The sequence below is a fragment of the Martes martes genome (assembly GCF_963455335.1).
Source record: "Martes martes genome assembly, chromosome: 1".
Taxonomy (NCBI): domain Eukaryota; kingdom Metazoa; phylum Chordata; class Mammalia; order Carnivora; family Mustelidae; genus Martes; species Martes martes.
In genome coordinates, this window is record NC_137888.1 from 106,008,857 (window position 1) to 106,023,686 (window position 14,830).

At 37.0% G+C, this 14,830-nt stretch overlaps 1 protein-coding gene across 2 annotated transcripts in view; it reads left to right on the forward strand.

Annotated features, from left to right (window-relative positions):
• Window positions 1-14,830, forward strand: part of VPS8 (VPS8 subunit of CORVET complex) — a 251,261-nt gene that overhangs the window by 66,597 nt on the left and 169,834 nt on the right. The gene's annotated exons all lie outside the window — the stretch shown is intronic.

Below are 14,830 nucleotides of genomic sequence, written 5' to 3' on the forward strand. Positions count from 1 at the left end.
GACTTCAGTTGACCACAAACTAAGTATGAGCTTAGTGTAGGAAGGCCCAGATGAAGGTAAGTAATAGTACCGCTGTTGGAAATAAAAGTTCTGAGATACTTTATGGACTGTTGACAGATTAAGCTACATCCCACGACCAGGATGGTGGGAGATTTAAAGAACAGCATTTGAAAAAAACTGTACTGGGTTTGTTTAATCTGATGGCTAGGTAAGTGGAGACATGCCTGCCTTCAGATGTTAAAGGGCTTCAGTATGGGGATTTACTGTATTACAGCAGAAGGAAGGCTGGTGTCAGTGGATAGAAATTAGGAGGAGGTATATTTCAGTTTAAAATTACCCAGGGAAAATGTAAAAGGTCTTGGACTTATGTGCCTCCTACTGTTGAATGTTTTGAAATAAAGAGAGGAGACCAGTTGACCAAAGACTTTCTTTGTGGGGTGGGAAGATCTGATATTCTGTATCAGTGTGAAGAAATGATCATTGGAAAGATAACCTCTTATCCAGTTAGTTGAAATTTATAGTAAAACTGGTTTCTATTTCAGTCAGAATGCTGAGAATTTATATTTTACCAGCAGGTGGCACTCATGCCTGCTGCCTCCATTTTCATCTTTACCTTTGATGAAGAGCCTCACCTTTTCCTTAGAGTCAGGATATATAATACCACTCAGTATTTTTGCTTTTTTCCAAAGACCAATCAACATTTTGTCCTTTCTTAACTGTAGAAAATAACTTTGGGATCTTGTAGTATTTTTGATAGGCTGTGGCTTCTATTTATCTGAGAAAAGATTTGAACCTATATTTGTATAATAACTAGTAGGATTAAAAGGAATTAAAGTGTTCTCTGTCTCATACATCTTGAGCCTCACTTTTTTTTCTGGTTAAGTGTTTTGCATCCCCAAACAAATTCAAACAACAAACAAATCCCTTCTTAGCCCCATCCATCCCTAATAGCCTGCTGCCTCTTATTTTCATGTCCTTTACAGACCCAAACATCTCATAGGTATTGTTTTCATTACTCAATGCTCTCTCATTCCATGTCTGTAAATTCACTGGACTCTTTTATCCTTCCTCTTAGTGGTCCTCAGTATAGTCAAACACAGTTAATGACTTCTTGGATCATTCTGTCCCTTTGACTTCTCTGGTGTCCTACATTCCAGGTTTCTTGTATCTCTTTTGCTGCTTGCTGGCTTGCTTTGTTCATTCTTCTTCCTCTTCTTCTCTTTAACCAATAAATGTTAGAATTCTTCACAATATGCTTGTTTTTTTATTTCTGAAGCAGTGTTCTCAAGATGTTGTCTAGACCATTTATTTTTAAAATCACTTGAGAGGATTGGTTAACAGTGCTTTTTCTTGAATTATTTACCAGGTCTGCTGAATCAGGCTTTCTGGGATTGGTGATCACAATTTGTCATCAGCCCCTGCGGTGACTCTTAAGCAGGTTAAAGTTTAAGAATCATTACAAAGACAAAGGACTGTCTTACCAGTATCTCTAACCTAGGTTGTTTTCTAAGTTCTGAGATCCATGTAGTAAGTTGCCCATTTATATCTCTACTTGGCTGTTCTAGAAGTACCTCAAGCGCAGGAACGTCCCTTCACGAAGCCTTTGCTGATGGTCCCTATTTAAGGGAATGGATCCACCATACACCTAAAACAAGTTGAGTGATTCTTGTCTTTCACTCATTCCTATCAATTCAGCCCCTTGACTGTTTGTCTACTCTGTTTACATCCTGCCATCCATTCTGCCACTGTCCTGGTACATGTCGCTGTCATCTCCTCTTGGTATAGTACCATAGCCACTTCCTGTACGTATCCTTCCCACACTTCGTTCTAGAGAAAAAAACGTTTATCAATGGTAGGCACGAGACTCTCTGGGGTTTAAGATATTTAAGATATTTAAGATATTTAAGATATTTTAAGATATTTTAAAGACTATTGTCCCTAAGGGTCTTCATTATGTATCACCCCTCCCCCCATTCTCTGTGTCCCTACCATATTAGAGATTTCAGTCTCTTAACATCCCTATTCTCTCTTAACTCAGCACTTTTTCCCATGGTGTTCTCCCCGCATAAAAATTCTTTCCTACTTCTTTTAGCTTAACCAGGTCCTGTTTATTTTCAAGTCTGAGCTTAAATGTCACTTCTTCTGACTCCCAGATTAAGTCAGGAGCATTTATTTGTAAAATACCATGCACTTAAATTACTTACTCAGTATCAGTCTTTCCCAGCTAAACTTGTAAGTCTAGGGACTGATTTTTTTCCAGCATCTGGTTTAGTGCCCTTGATTTGAGAAATATATGTTGACAGATTATTATTATTTTTTTTTTGGAAACATGTATTTATGTTGTGTACAGTTGTCTTGTGCATATGTGTGTGTTTTTTACTTAGGCTCCCACTCCCGACGCGGGGCTTAAACTCACAAACCGAAGAGTCACATGCTCTACTGACTGAGCCAGCCAGGCACCCCTTGGGTGTATGTTTTAAATCCAACTCTGGGAGGTTTGAACTGAGAATAGAACTTAGCATACACAACACAGATGTCCATAATCATGGCTAATATTATTGTGCACTGTGTGCCTGGCAAGTATCTCATTTAACCTTCATAACATGCTTGAGTAATTATATATCCATTTTACAGATGTTTACAGGTATCAACAGACACACAAAGGGTTGAATAACTTCCCTGACATCATACAACCAGTAAATAGAATCACAATAGGCATCCAGGCTGGGTGGCTCAAGGAGCCTTCGCCCTGTACTCTGCTAGGTTTCATGCACACTTTATATTCTTTGATTATCTGAGACCAGTATATTGTTAAGTAGCTCACTTTGAAAAAGAGAGGACTAAGTAATATATAAGTTTTAGGAAGATATTGAAATATATAAAAAAATAAAAATATGAATGAATTCATTTTAATATAGTTGTAGTAATCATATTTGAATGATTGTGGATTTATTCTTCATCTTACTGGTCCTCCGTAGCATTCAGCACAGTTAATGACTTCTTGAAGCTGTCCGTTTTGCTTCTCTGGTATCAGAAGTCTCTCCTAACAGTGTTCTAAACTCAGAAGCTCGTCAGTTAACTGTGGAAGCAGTTTCATGTTTTTTGGAATATTTTTATCATGTTTGTTTATGAAACAAGGTAGAGGTATAAAGAAATGTGAGGCATTTTAATTATATGAAGCAAGCTAATTAGGATTTGAAAAATAATATCACTTTAAAAGATCTTAAAAGCAAAGCCTTACATTAATTGTTCTTAGGCTCTCCTTCCTGCTTCATTTTCCCCTCCATGAGAAGCTGGTCATTCAAGGCCATGGTTGTAGCAGCTGTTGGCATATGTTTTTGTATTAGGAGTTCATGCCAAAGAGTGAACAGAGACTAAAAGCTGAACGCAGAGTGAAGCAATAGAAGGCTTCTTTGTCTAACTCATGCTTTCTTGAGGGGATTTGAGGAAGGGAAAACAGTGTTGGTGTCTAGCACACCACCTTATTCCAGAGGCTTGATTAACATGTTGGTTCTGGGGAGTTAGGTCTTTCCTAGAAGATTGTTTTGTTATCATACTTGGAAAAAAAGAAGGAAAAGTATCCATACATGTACAGAGAGACACTTATATCTACATAGCTGCTCATGGTGTTTGTATACTAATACTAGAATACAGCTGCCTACCTCTGATAGCCTGTGGAGATGGATCTATTGGCCTGTCTCTTTGTGTGTGTTTAGGAATGCCTATCTATTCTGTATACACACACACACACACACACACACACACACACACACACACACACATATATTTTCTAGGCTTTGTTAAAATTTTGAATCATCTTCAAGGAATTCAGTTTTCATTGCCTGGTTGACTTCTAGAATACAGATTATGAGAATAAATGCCATTGCTCCAAAAAGCAAAGGAATCTTCATTTGCTATCTCATTTCTTGTCACATCATCCCTATGAAAGAGGGTAAGCCAGAGATGATATCTTCAGTTGGTGGATGGTAAGATAGTCACAGTGCGATAAAATGATTGGGGCACCTGGGTGGTTCCGTCGGTTAAGTGGCTACCTTTGGCTCAGGTCATGATCCCAGAGACCTGGGATAGCGAGCCCTGTGTTGGGTTCCTTGATAAACTTGGGGAGTTAGTTCAGTGGGGAGCCTGCTTCTCCCTCTCCTGCTGCTGCTCCCCCTGCTTGTGTTCTTTCTCTGTCTGCCTCTGTCAAAAAACAAACAAAACAAAAAAAATACAGTAAAATGATCTATTCACTGAAACAATTGCCAGGCTTAAATTTAGGTTTTCTGCCTGTCAGGTCAGTGTTTTATTCACATATCTATTGCTTCTTTAATCTTAAATATATGCATATATCTAACAAGCAGTTCCCTGCGGCCAGTTCATAGCACTGTGCATTGAAGAAGAGATTAGAGAAATACTTACTTTCTCTTTTTTTTTAATGTTGGAAACCAAAAATTCAGCCATTTTTCAGATGCATTCTGCAAGGTTTTCAGACCGAGAGGAATCTTCCTAAAGCAGGTATTGCTCATTGTGTTTGTGTTGAAAGACTTCAGGTAGATAGGCACAAGCAGCACCAGCACAGGCTGAACTTAATGGAGAAGGGTCAGAAGTTTGTATGCGGGCCCTTGATCTCTCAGTATCCCATGGAGGGGCATGTATAGACCAGGTCTGACCAGATGGACTGAGATTTTGCTTCAAGAGAGGGACCTGTCCTTTTCCATTCTCCTTTCTTTTAGGGCTTTTGTGGGAGCAACCTTCCCAGTGAGCTAAGTGGGGTGATCATCTGAGCTTGGGCAGCAGCTGCTCAAGGTGGTGTATACTAGTCCTGGAATGTCAGCTGCCTACCTCTGACTACAGATCCTCTGCAAAGTTGCGTCTGCACTTAGTCCTTGTTCTTGGGAGATGGAGAGCTACTGATCCTACCTAGCTTATTTTCAGGCATCTAAGAAATTGCCACCAGGGGTAATCCACTGGACAGTCTAGTTTGTCTCTTCATAATTAGGTACTGGAAAGGAAGGTTTAATATATAGAAATGGATTTGGCTTTAATATTTCATTTTGTTTATAGTTCTAAATGTTCAAAATTGATAAGGACTTGGTTTCTTTAGGAAGCCAGCGAAAGCATTAATTTGAATGAGTTAGCTCTATTTAAGTGAGTTGAGAACTATGTGTATCCTTTTTCTTTTTTTAAAATTAATTTTGTCTTAGGATAATTGTAGATTTACATTTAGTTGTAAGAAATAATACAGAGAGATTCCAAGTACCTTTAATGTGGTTTTCCCCAATGGGCACATCTTGTAAAACCATAGTACAACTATATAACCAGCTTATTGACTAGTAAAGATACAGAACATTTCCATCACGATAAGTATCTCTCATTTTGCCCTTTTATAGCCACACCTTTTTTTCCTCCCACCCTCATCCCCTTCTTAGGCCCTGGCAACCATTAATTATTTCTCTTTCTATAATTTTGTTATTTCAAGAAGTTATGTAAATGGAATTTTATAGTATATAGGCTTTGGGGATTGGCTTTTTTAAAATTTTAAACAACATAATTTTCTGGTGATTCATCTAGGTTGTTGCATCTGTCAATAGTTTGCTGCTTTGTATTTCTGAGTTTTATTCCCTTCCTACTCTTCATTTAAAACCACATTCCACAGGATTATAATTTTTGCTTCAATCATAACACATAAGAAAGTTCAAGACAAGGAATGTCTATTACATTTACCCTTGTTTTTGCTTATCATGTTCTTTCTTCTTTCCTGATGTTCCAGGGTGTCCATTCTTTTATTGTTTCCTTTCTGTTTAGAAAACTTGCATTAGAGGCACCTGGGTGGCTCAGTGGGTTAGAGCCTTTGCCTTCGGCTTGGGTCGTGATCCCAGGGTCCTGGGATCGAGCCCTGCATCGGGCTCTCTGCTCAGTGGGGAGCCTGCTTCCTCCTCTCTCTGCCTGCCTCTCTGTCTACTTGCGATCTCTATCTGTCAAGTAAATAAATAAAATCTTAAAAAAAAAAAAAAGAAAACTTGCATTAACCATTCTTTTGGGGTAGTTTTGCTGACAGTAAAGTCTCTTCATCTTAGAATGTCTTGATTGCCGCATCATACTTCAAGGTTCTTTCACTGGACTTAGGATTTTAAGTTGACAGTTACTTACTTTCAGCACTTGAGAAATACTGTGCCACTTGCTCTAACCTCCCTGGTTGCTGATGAGAAATATAGTCATTCAAATTGTTTCTCTTAGAGCTAAGTTGTCATCTCTTTCAAGCCACTTTGAAGATTTCTGGGTGGTTGTTGTTGCTTTGTCTTTAGTTTTCAGAAGCTTAAAAATCTGGTGTGGATTCCTTTAGATTGGCCATACATGGATAAATATGTGTATTTGTGTCTTCTGCCAAATTTGGGATGTTTTTGGCCATTATGTCTTCAAATGCTTCTTCAGTTCTACTCTATCTTTTCCTTTTCTGAGACTCTGATGATACGTTAGGTCTTTTGTTCTAGTCCCATAGGTACCTGGGTGTCAATTTATTTGTTTATTTATTTACTTATTTTTCCAGCCTGTTTTCTCCTTTAGATTGGAAATTTCTGTTTGTTATTTCTTCCAGTTCATTTTTTCCTGTGAACCATCTATTACGTTGTTGAATCCTTTGAGTTTTTAAAAAAATGCAGCTATTGTATTTTTTAGTTGTAAAATTTCCATTTGGTTTTTCTTTATATCTTCTATTTCCTGGATGAAACTTTCTGTATTTTTATTTGTTTTAATATTATAATTATAATTATTGAAGCAGTTTTATCATGGCTGCTTTAAAAATCTTTGTCAGACCATCTGACATCTCTGTCATGTTAGTGTTGGCATCTATTGATTATCACTTTTTAATTCAGTTTGAGATCTTTTTGGTTCTTGGTATGACTTGTGATTTCCTTTGGAAACCTAGACATTGTGAGTGTTAGGTTGTGAGACTCCAGATCTTGTTTAAACTTCTGTTTTAGCTTCTTCCTTCTGATACTGCTCTGACAAGGGAAGGGGTCCTACCTTACTGGTAGGTGGGGGTAAAAGTACAGGTTCCTCTCCATTGATACCTGTTAGAGGGTGCTTATCCTTACTGCTGGACAGAAATGGGAGTTCTCCTTACTAAGTCTTCTCTGAAACTTCACTGGCTAGTTAGGGATCGGAATGCCTCATTGCTCTTCCTTATGTGGCTTCCATTGACTCATGGTGACAGTAGCATCACTACCACTGGATTGGGCATTGGTGAAAGTTCTCATTCTCTCTAAGTCTCCTCTGACACTACCCCATTGGGCTTTATTACAGAAATGCCACTAGCACTCTCCATGTGGGAGGAGAAGGGATTTGTCACTGCCTTGTTGGGATTGAAAGTCTTCACTTTCTTAGACTTCTCCGATACCATCCTGCTCAGTGGAGGGAGAATTGGTGTACCTTGTTACATGCTGTGGAGTGTGGAAATCTAGGTTTTTCCACACAGCTTTTGCTGGCATGGGTGGATGTGTTAGTCAAGGTTTTCCATAGACACAGAACCCATAGGAGATACATCTATATCTGTATTTGTATCTGTATACATAGAGAACCACATCACATAGTATTATGATTTTTGCTTCAACCATAAAAAGTATGGGTGTGTGGGTGTGTGTGGAGAGAGAGAGAGATGATAAGGAGCTACTAACTCACTTGATTCTCGAAGCTGAGTAGTCCCAAAATCTTGAGTTGGCAAGTTGGAGACCCAGGAGACCTAATGTGTAGTTCCAGTCCAAGTCTTGTAAGCCTAAGGACCAGGACCGCCGATGATGTAGTTCCATCCTGAAAGCTGGCAGGCTTGAGACCCAAGAAGAGCGGATGTGCATTAGGGAGGGCAATCTGCTTTACAGACACACCAGAATAATGTTGACGAAATATTTAGATACATTGTCATCCAGCTAACTCGATACATAAAATTAACTGTCACAGTGGGTGTGGGGCCATGGTTTTTCTGTGGTGTTTGGCCAGAATAGAAGAACAGATATTCTTACAAGGTTTTTTGTTTTTTTGTTTTTTTTTTCTTTTCCTAGATTCCTTCTTTTCTGTTGTTGTTTCTTTTTTCTTTTTTCTTTTTTTTTTTTTTTTTTGGCTGGAGAGAGTAGCTTTCTTGGAGCCTTTTTCTGTCTGTATGCATGGGCGTTTCCAGGTTATCAAGCTTCTTCAGTTCCAAGTCTGGGATATATGGTAAAAAGGAAACAGGGAGCTCACCACCGTGTCTTTCCTTAGGTCCTGAGATCCCAGCAGGTCTGCCTTCTTCCATCTTTCAGAGTCTTCTGTTTGTGTTGTATATATTGTCCAGGATTTTTAATTACATTAGTAGGAGAGATAGGAACAAATGTCTGCTCTAGTTCCCTGAAAGTGGAAGTCTCTGATGTAACCTCTTTTCAAGGCTTTTTAAGGCATTTCAAGGTTCCTTGGATAACGAAAGAAAAGGGAATGAGCAGAAATTTGGAACTGGAGAGAGTTTAGGCCAAGAAAACTAAAAAGTGCTGCAGAGAATAGAAGTTGGGAAGTGGCATATAGTAGAGATTTGCAAAGAAGTCATTTAAGTCTGCACATGTATTCTAAAACCAAACCACTTGTAACAGTGTCACATTTCTTAATTTTTAATCTTAGTTCTCTGCTTAAGGCCCCTTCAGTGGCTTTCCATTACATTAGAATAAAGTCCAGAACCTTGCACATTCTCCCTTCCTCATCCAGTGCCAATCTTCATTTTCAGTGCTCTGGTCACAACATCTCTCTCAGTCTTCAAGGTTCTCTGCTGTCTCTTATATCTGGATTCCCTTGAAGATACTCTCACTGTATGACATATTCTTCCCTAGAATTTGGTTGCTCACTGCTGTCTCTCAGGTATTCATTTAAATGTCCCATTTCAAGGATGGCCGACTTTGGTGAGGCCTCCTTGCTGTGAGTTTCCCTGGCATTTCACATTTCCCCTTTCTCCACTTTCATCATACTTCATTGTTAACTACTTTAAAAAAAAATCTTTGTACCAGACTATAAGATATGTCTGTTTTGTTAACTCTTTATCAGTCAAACCTAGCAACGTCCCTGGTCTGTAGTCTGTAGTCTGTAGCTATATAAATATAGCTTAGACATATTTGGGTATATCCTTGTGTCTTTGAGCTAGCTACTTACTTCTGTAGTGTTGAGATTGACTATGCATTGTTGTATTACCTGAGTCTATTCTTTTTTAAGCTTCAATTTAATTTTTTGTATTAATTATACAGCTATATGGTTTAAAAATCAAAAAGTATGAAAATATATACAATGAAAAGTCTGTTTCCACCCTGATGCCATCTGCCCAGTTCCCACCTGCCTCTTACCATTTTAACTAAGTTTTTATGTATATTTCCAGATTTCCTTTACGTAAATACATGCAAATATACACAGCTTTAGCCACCTACCCATTCATATTTTTTCTGTCTTTAGCATAAATAATAGAAAACGACATATGCGATTTTGTACTGTCTTCCCACTTAATATACCTTGGAGATCTTTTTATATTGGTTCATAGAGAATGTCTTTTTTCCCTTTGGTAGTTGCACAGTATTTATTTTGTTACACTATTATAAATCGTATTTTTTTTTAAATTTCGGTTTCAGCATGTTTGTTTCTAATATATGGAAAAGCAGGTGATTTTAGTATATCGAACTTACATCCTGCAATCTTGCTAAACTCCTTCTTCTTTATTAGCTCTAATATTCTACCAGATTTTCTACATAGATAATCATGTTCTCTTCAAATAAAGACGGAATTATTTCTTCTTTTCCAATCTGAATGACTTTTGTTTTTTTCTGGTCTTATTCCACTGTTTCGAGTATGGCCTCCAGTATGATGTTGAATAGAAATTTTGAGAGTTGACATCCTTGTCTTGTTCCGGTGTCAGTGGGAAAGCATCAATCTTTGATTTATAAATTTGATGCTAGCTATAGTTTTTCAAAGATGCTTATTATCAGGTTGAGGAATTTCTGTTTTTAATTTCTTAAGATTGTCTTATTTTGGGGAATGAATGCTCTTGACTTTTGTCAAACTGTTTTTCTGTGTCTAGAGGTGATCACAGTTTTTCTTTTTGCATTTGTTAATATAGTGAATTGTATTGATTAATTTTTGAATGTTAAATCAACCTGGTATACCTGGGACAAAGTCATGTGGTTAAAATATATCATCTGTTTTATAAGGACATCTGTGTTCATGAGGAATGATGATCTGTTCTCTTGTAATGTCTTTAATGTCTTATAATGTCTTTCTTGTAATGTAGTTCTGGGATTGGTGTAGTCCTGGCTTCATAGAATTATTTGTGAATTATTTCCTGCTTTTCAACTTTATGGATGAGTTTGTACAGAATTGGCATTGTTTCTTCCTTAAATGTTTAAGAGACTTTGGCATTGAAAGTATCAAGGCCTTGGGTTTTCTTTGTAGGAAGGTTTTTAACTACCAGTGCTAATTTTTAGGAGGTTATATATTTCTTCTATGTTGGGAAAAAATTGCTCATGACATTTTAATTACCCTTTTTATGCCTGGAGAATCTGTAGTGATGTAATCTTGTCATTCTTACTTGGTTAATTTCTAATTTAATTCCATTGTGGTCAGAAAACATACTTCATATGACTTGAATCTTTTTAAATTTGAAATTTGTTTTATCCTAAAATACATAATCTGTCTTAGTGAATGTTCTGTGTACTTGAGAAAAATGTATATTTTGATGCTTTTGGATGGAGTGTTCTAAAAATACAAATTTATAGACTTATTTAAGGCTATCAATTCAATATGTATCACTTTTATTATTGTCTTCATTTGTAATCTTCAACTTTGGTTTTCTTTCTTTGAAGAGTTTTGGAGAAGGTTTATTTTTAAGTGGAAAAAGTACCTTATTTTCTGATAGGCGATTGCTTTCTGGTTTTATTGTATCATGATCAGATAATGTTGTGTGTACTACCTTTGGGAGTTTATTTGGATTTTCTTTGTGGCCAAGGTATGCAGTTTTCATTAGTGTTCAGTGAGCATTTGAAATACAGTGCTTTGTGTGTTTTCACAGAGAATAGTTCAGTATCAGTCAGATTTCTTATAGATCTTTTAAATCCTTGCTCATTGTTCTCCACCTGATTTCTCATGGACAGTGAGAAGTAAAGTGCCTTTTGGATTGTGTTCTTTTCTCTATTTTTCCTTCCATCTTGTGCTTTATGAATGTTAGCATTGTATAATTCAGTATGTACTATAGAGTAATTTAGCCTAGAGAAATAGGAAGTTTATCTTCATTATGATTTATTTATTCATGTAATTGCCCTTTTAGCCTGAATTTTACTTTATCTGATAGAAATATCACACCTTTGATTTTTCTTTGCATGGTGTACTTTGCTTATTCTTTTACTTTCACTCTTTCTGGATCACTTTGTATTTGTATTTGTATTTGTTTACTACATAGAGCTGGCGGTTTGCTTTTTTGAGATATCAGATTTTTGCTTTTCTCAGCAAAGATACTAAAAATTCTTAAGATTCTTAAGGGAGGTAAGCCAAATGTATTTTGTTTTTATATTTTTAAGGAAGCCTTTAATAACTTTCTCTATTTCTTATTTGTGCATGTACTTCTGATAATTGGGAATGTGTATTTAATTCCAATGATTACCTTTAGGATTATAGCTAAAAGTATAGTTCCCATGCAGTGATTAAAAATTGGCATACCTTTTCTTCTTCCTTTCACCTCAACCTCTCCTTCATTACCACATTTTAACCATTATCTGAGTATTTGCTCTTGGACTGTTAAAACAGGCTTTTAATTCTAGTTTTAATTGTGAGCTTTAAAGGATATCTTTTGACTACCACCTTACAGATGAAGCCAGTGAATCTTTTCTACCTCCACCTTCTTTCCTTTCTCCTCTCAGTTTGTCTTAATATAAATCTTTTACTCATCGTCAGAGGGTATCAGTTTGTTTTACTTTTGCTGTTAAATGTGGTTGGTGCTGATCACCATTGCTTTTGCTATGGTCTCCCTGGCCATTTTGTAGTTGCTGAGGCTGTTTCATGAAGAAAGGTTCAGGAAAACAATATTCTTTGAGCTGTTAAGTCTTCAAATTGTTGGACTTCAGCTTTTATATTGAAAAACATTTTGGCTTTTCTTACGGATCTTGAAGATACTGCTTTCTGACATTCTGGCATTGAATACCACTGTGGGGGAAATCGTAAGCTTGACACATGTTTTCCCCTCTTTCATAACTGACCTTTCATTTCTTCTGGCTATTTCTTTACTTGTTGGCATCCAGTAACTTTACTGCACTGAGTCTCAGTGTAACCATTTTAAGGCCATTTTTTTCTGTAACAAATGATGTGTTCTTTTGATATCTAAATTTAAGTCTTTCTCGCGCTCTCTCTGTTTTGTTGTTGTTGTTGTTTTTGTTTTTTTTTTACTTTCAGGAAAGTTTTCTTGAGTTGTATCTTGAACTGTTTGTTCAATTGCACTGCTGGAGTTTTCTTATTCAGGAATTCCAGTTATACATATATTGATGTTTTCTGTTTCTTTTTCTCCCCCTTCCTCCCCCGACACCTTCCTTCCCCGTCTTCCTTCCTCTTCTTTCTCTCCCTCCCTTCTCCTCACATACCACCAAGTACTGCCTTTACCACTCCGTTGTCTGCAAGGTGGATGTCACCGATCACTGTACTTACTGTTTAATCAGGAACATAAAACACCTACTTATTAAAGGTACCAATGTTATTCAAATTTCTAAGTCCAATAAACACTTTCCAGATCTTATCCATCATCAGTGCTGTATTAAAGAGTGACAATCACCTTTCCTTTTTGAAGCTCTGTATCCTTTAGCTATCTGTAACTGTGTGCCCTTCTGATTTTTATATCTTTGTGATCGGTCTTGAGTTGGATTTTGTTTCTATCCTCTGACCATAGTGTAGCTCTTAGTCTTAGGATAGTTCATTGTCCACTGGTTTCTAGTTCTGGTTGTTATCCCAGGACAAGTTTATTCATATACATTGTTTCCTCTTATAACTTAGAAATCTATAATTCTTTTTTTTTTAACTAAAAAAAAATGTTTTAAAAGTAATCTCTACCTCAGCATGGGGCTCAAACTCACAGCCCTGAGATCAAGAGTTGCATGCTCTACTGACAGAGTCAGTCCAGGCACTCCTAGAAATCTATAATTCTAAGCATTTTAATTTTTTTTTTTTAAGATTTTATTTCTTTGACAGAGATCACAAGTAGGCAGAGAGGCAGACAGAGAGAGAGAGAGAGAGGGAAGCAGGCTCCCTGCTGAGCAGAGAGCCCGATGCGGGACTCGATCCCAGGACCCTGAGATCATGACCCAAGCTGAAGGCAGCGGCTTAACCCACTGAGCCACCCAGGCACCCCAAATCTATAATTCTAAGCCTGATGTTTTAGATTACTCAATTTCTTATTATTCAGCGTCTAAGTAAAGATGTTCCTAAAATCTGCCATAGTCCAAACTGCACTTAGTTTCTTTCTTCTAACACTTCTACCTATATTCCTTATTTCATTTTTGTGACATCTTCATTCAGCTGTCACTTAAGCTAGAAACTTGGGAGTTATCATAGACTCCTTCCTATCCGTCCAACCCACAACCAATCTGTCACCAAGCTCGGGTTTTCCTTTATAAATAGCTCTTAATTCTGTCTGCTGTGTTTTAGGTCTACCGTCACTACCCTAGTTTAGTCCCCATTTCACTTTGACTGCTGTAATAGCCTTCTACCTTCAGTCTTGGTTTTCCAGATACTCCCATCATAAAATCACTATAGTGATCTGTGCTAAATGTATGAATCTGATGATTTCAGTCTTGATTTCTCTCTAGTAAGTGTATCCTTAGTACTTAGTACTAGGCCAAGCACTTCTTTAATTTTTGCATTTAGTAATTTTAAATATATTTAATAGTTTCTCATAATACTTGAACTTTTAAGAGTCTACCTCTGCTGTTTGTAGTTTCTGCTGATGTTTACTCATGGTGCATTATTTCATGTGGTGCTTTAAAATTTTTTGTTTAGAACACATTTGCAGTAGGTCTTTATCAGTAGAACTTATTTGCCTGTGTTAAGTACTGTCTCCAGAGAAATTTTGAATTTGTTTCTCTTTCAAGTGCCCCAGGAGTATCCTTTCTCAGAATCATCTTTTATGTTCATTTCTTCCTTGACTTTTCCTGTCCTAAGTAGACAGTGTAAATTCAAATCTCAAATCCACCTACAAACAGGATATTGATTATAGATTCTCACAGAGTACAGATTTACCCCCACTGAGTCCAGGCTAAGAAAGACAGTCTTTCTTGTCCTCTTCCTAGGCTTTTAGGCAGATCTCCCTCACCCCTTTTCCTTTCACTAAGGATGCAGCTTTTCAAGAATCCTGGTTTTAAGAAGGTATTTGTTTCAGTCTTTTAAGTTGCAAGCATTTAAGGTCTCAGCTTCTTTCTGACATTAAAACCCAAGCTCTTAATGTGACCAACAAATGTATAAGACAATCTCAGTGACAGCTTAACGTTTATTGCTTTGGTTTTCAGTTCCCTTTTCATTTTTAGACTCGTATTGCCCTTACTTTCTTAGGAACTCAGCCATGTTTTGTAAGGAATTTTAATTAAATATCTAGGGAGATTCTTTTCCCTCCAAATTATCTGGCCCACTCTATTCTCACACAGGGTTGACACTTGCTGTAACTTAAACACTTGTCACATAATTTTTCACATAACCTAACACTTTTCAATTATTTTAGTTCTGTTTTTGAAGACTCTAAATAAGATTTTAAATCTTATTGTAAGAACTATTGATGACTAAAGGAAGCACACTGGTCATGTATAAC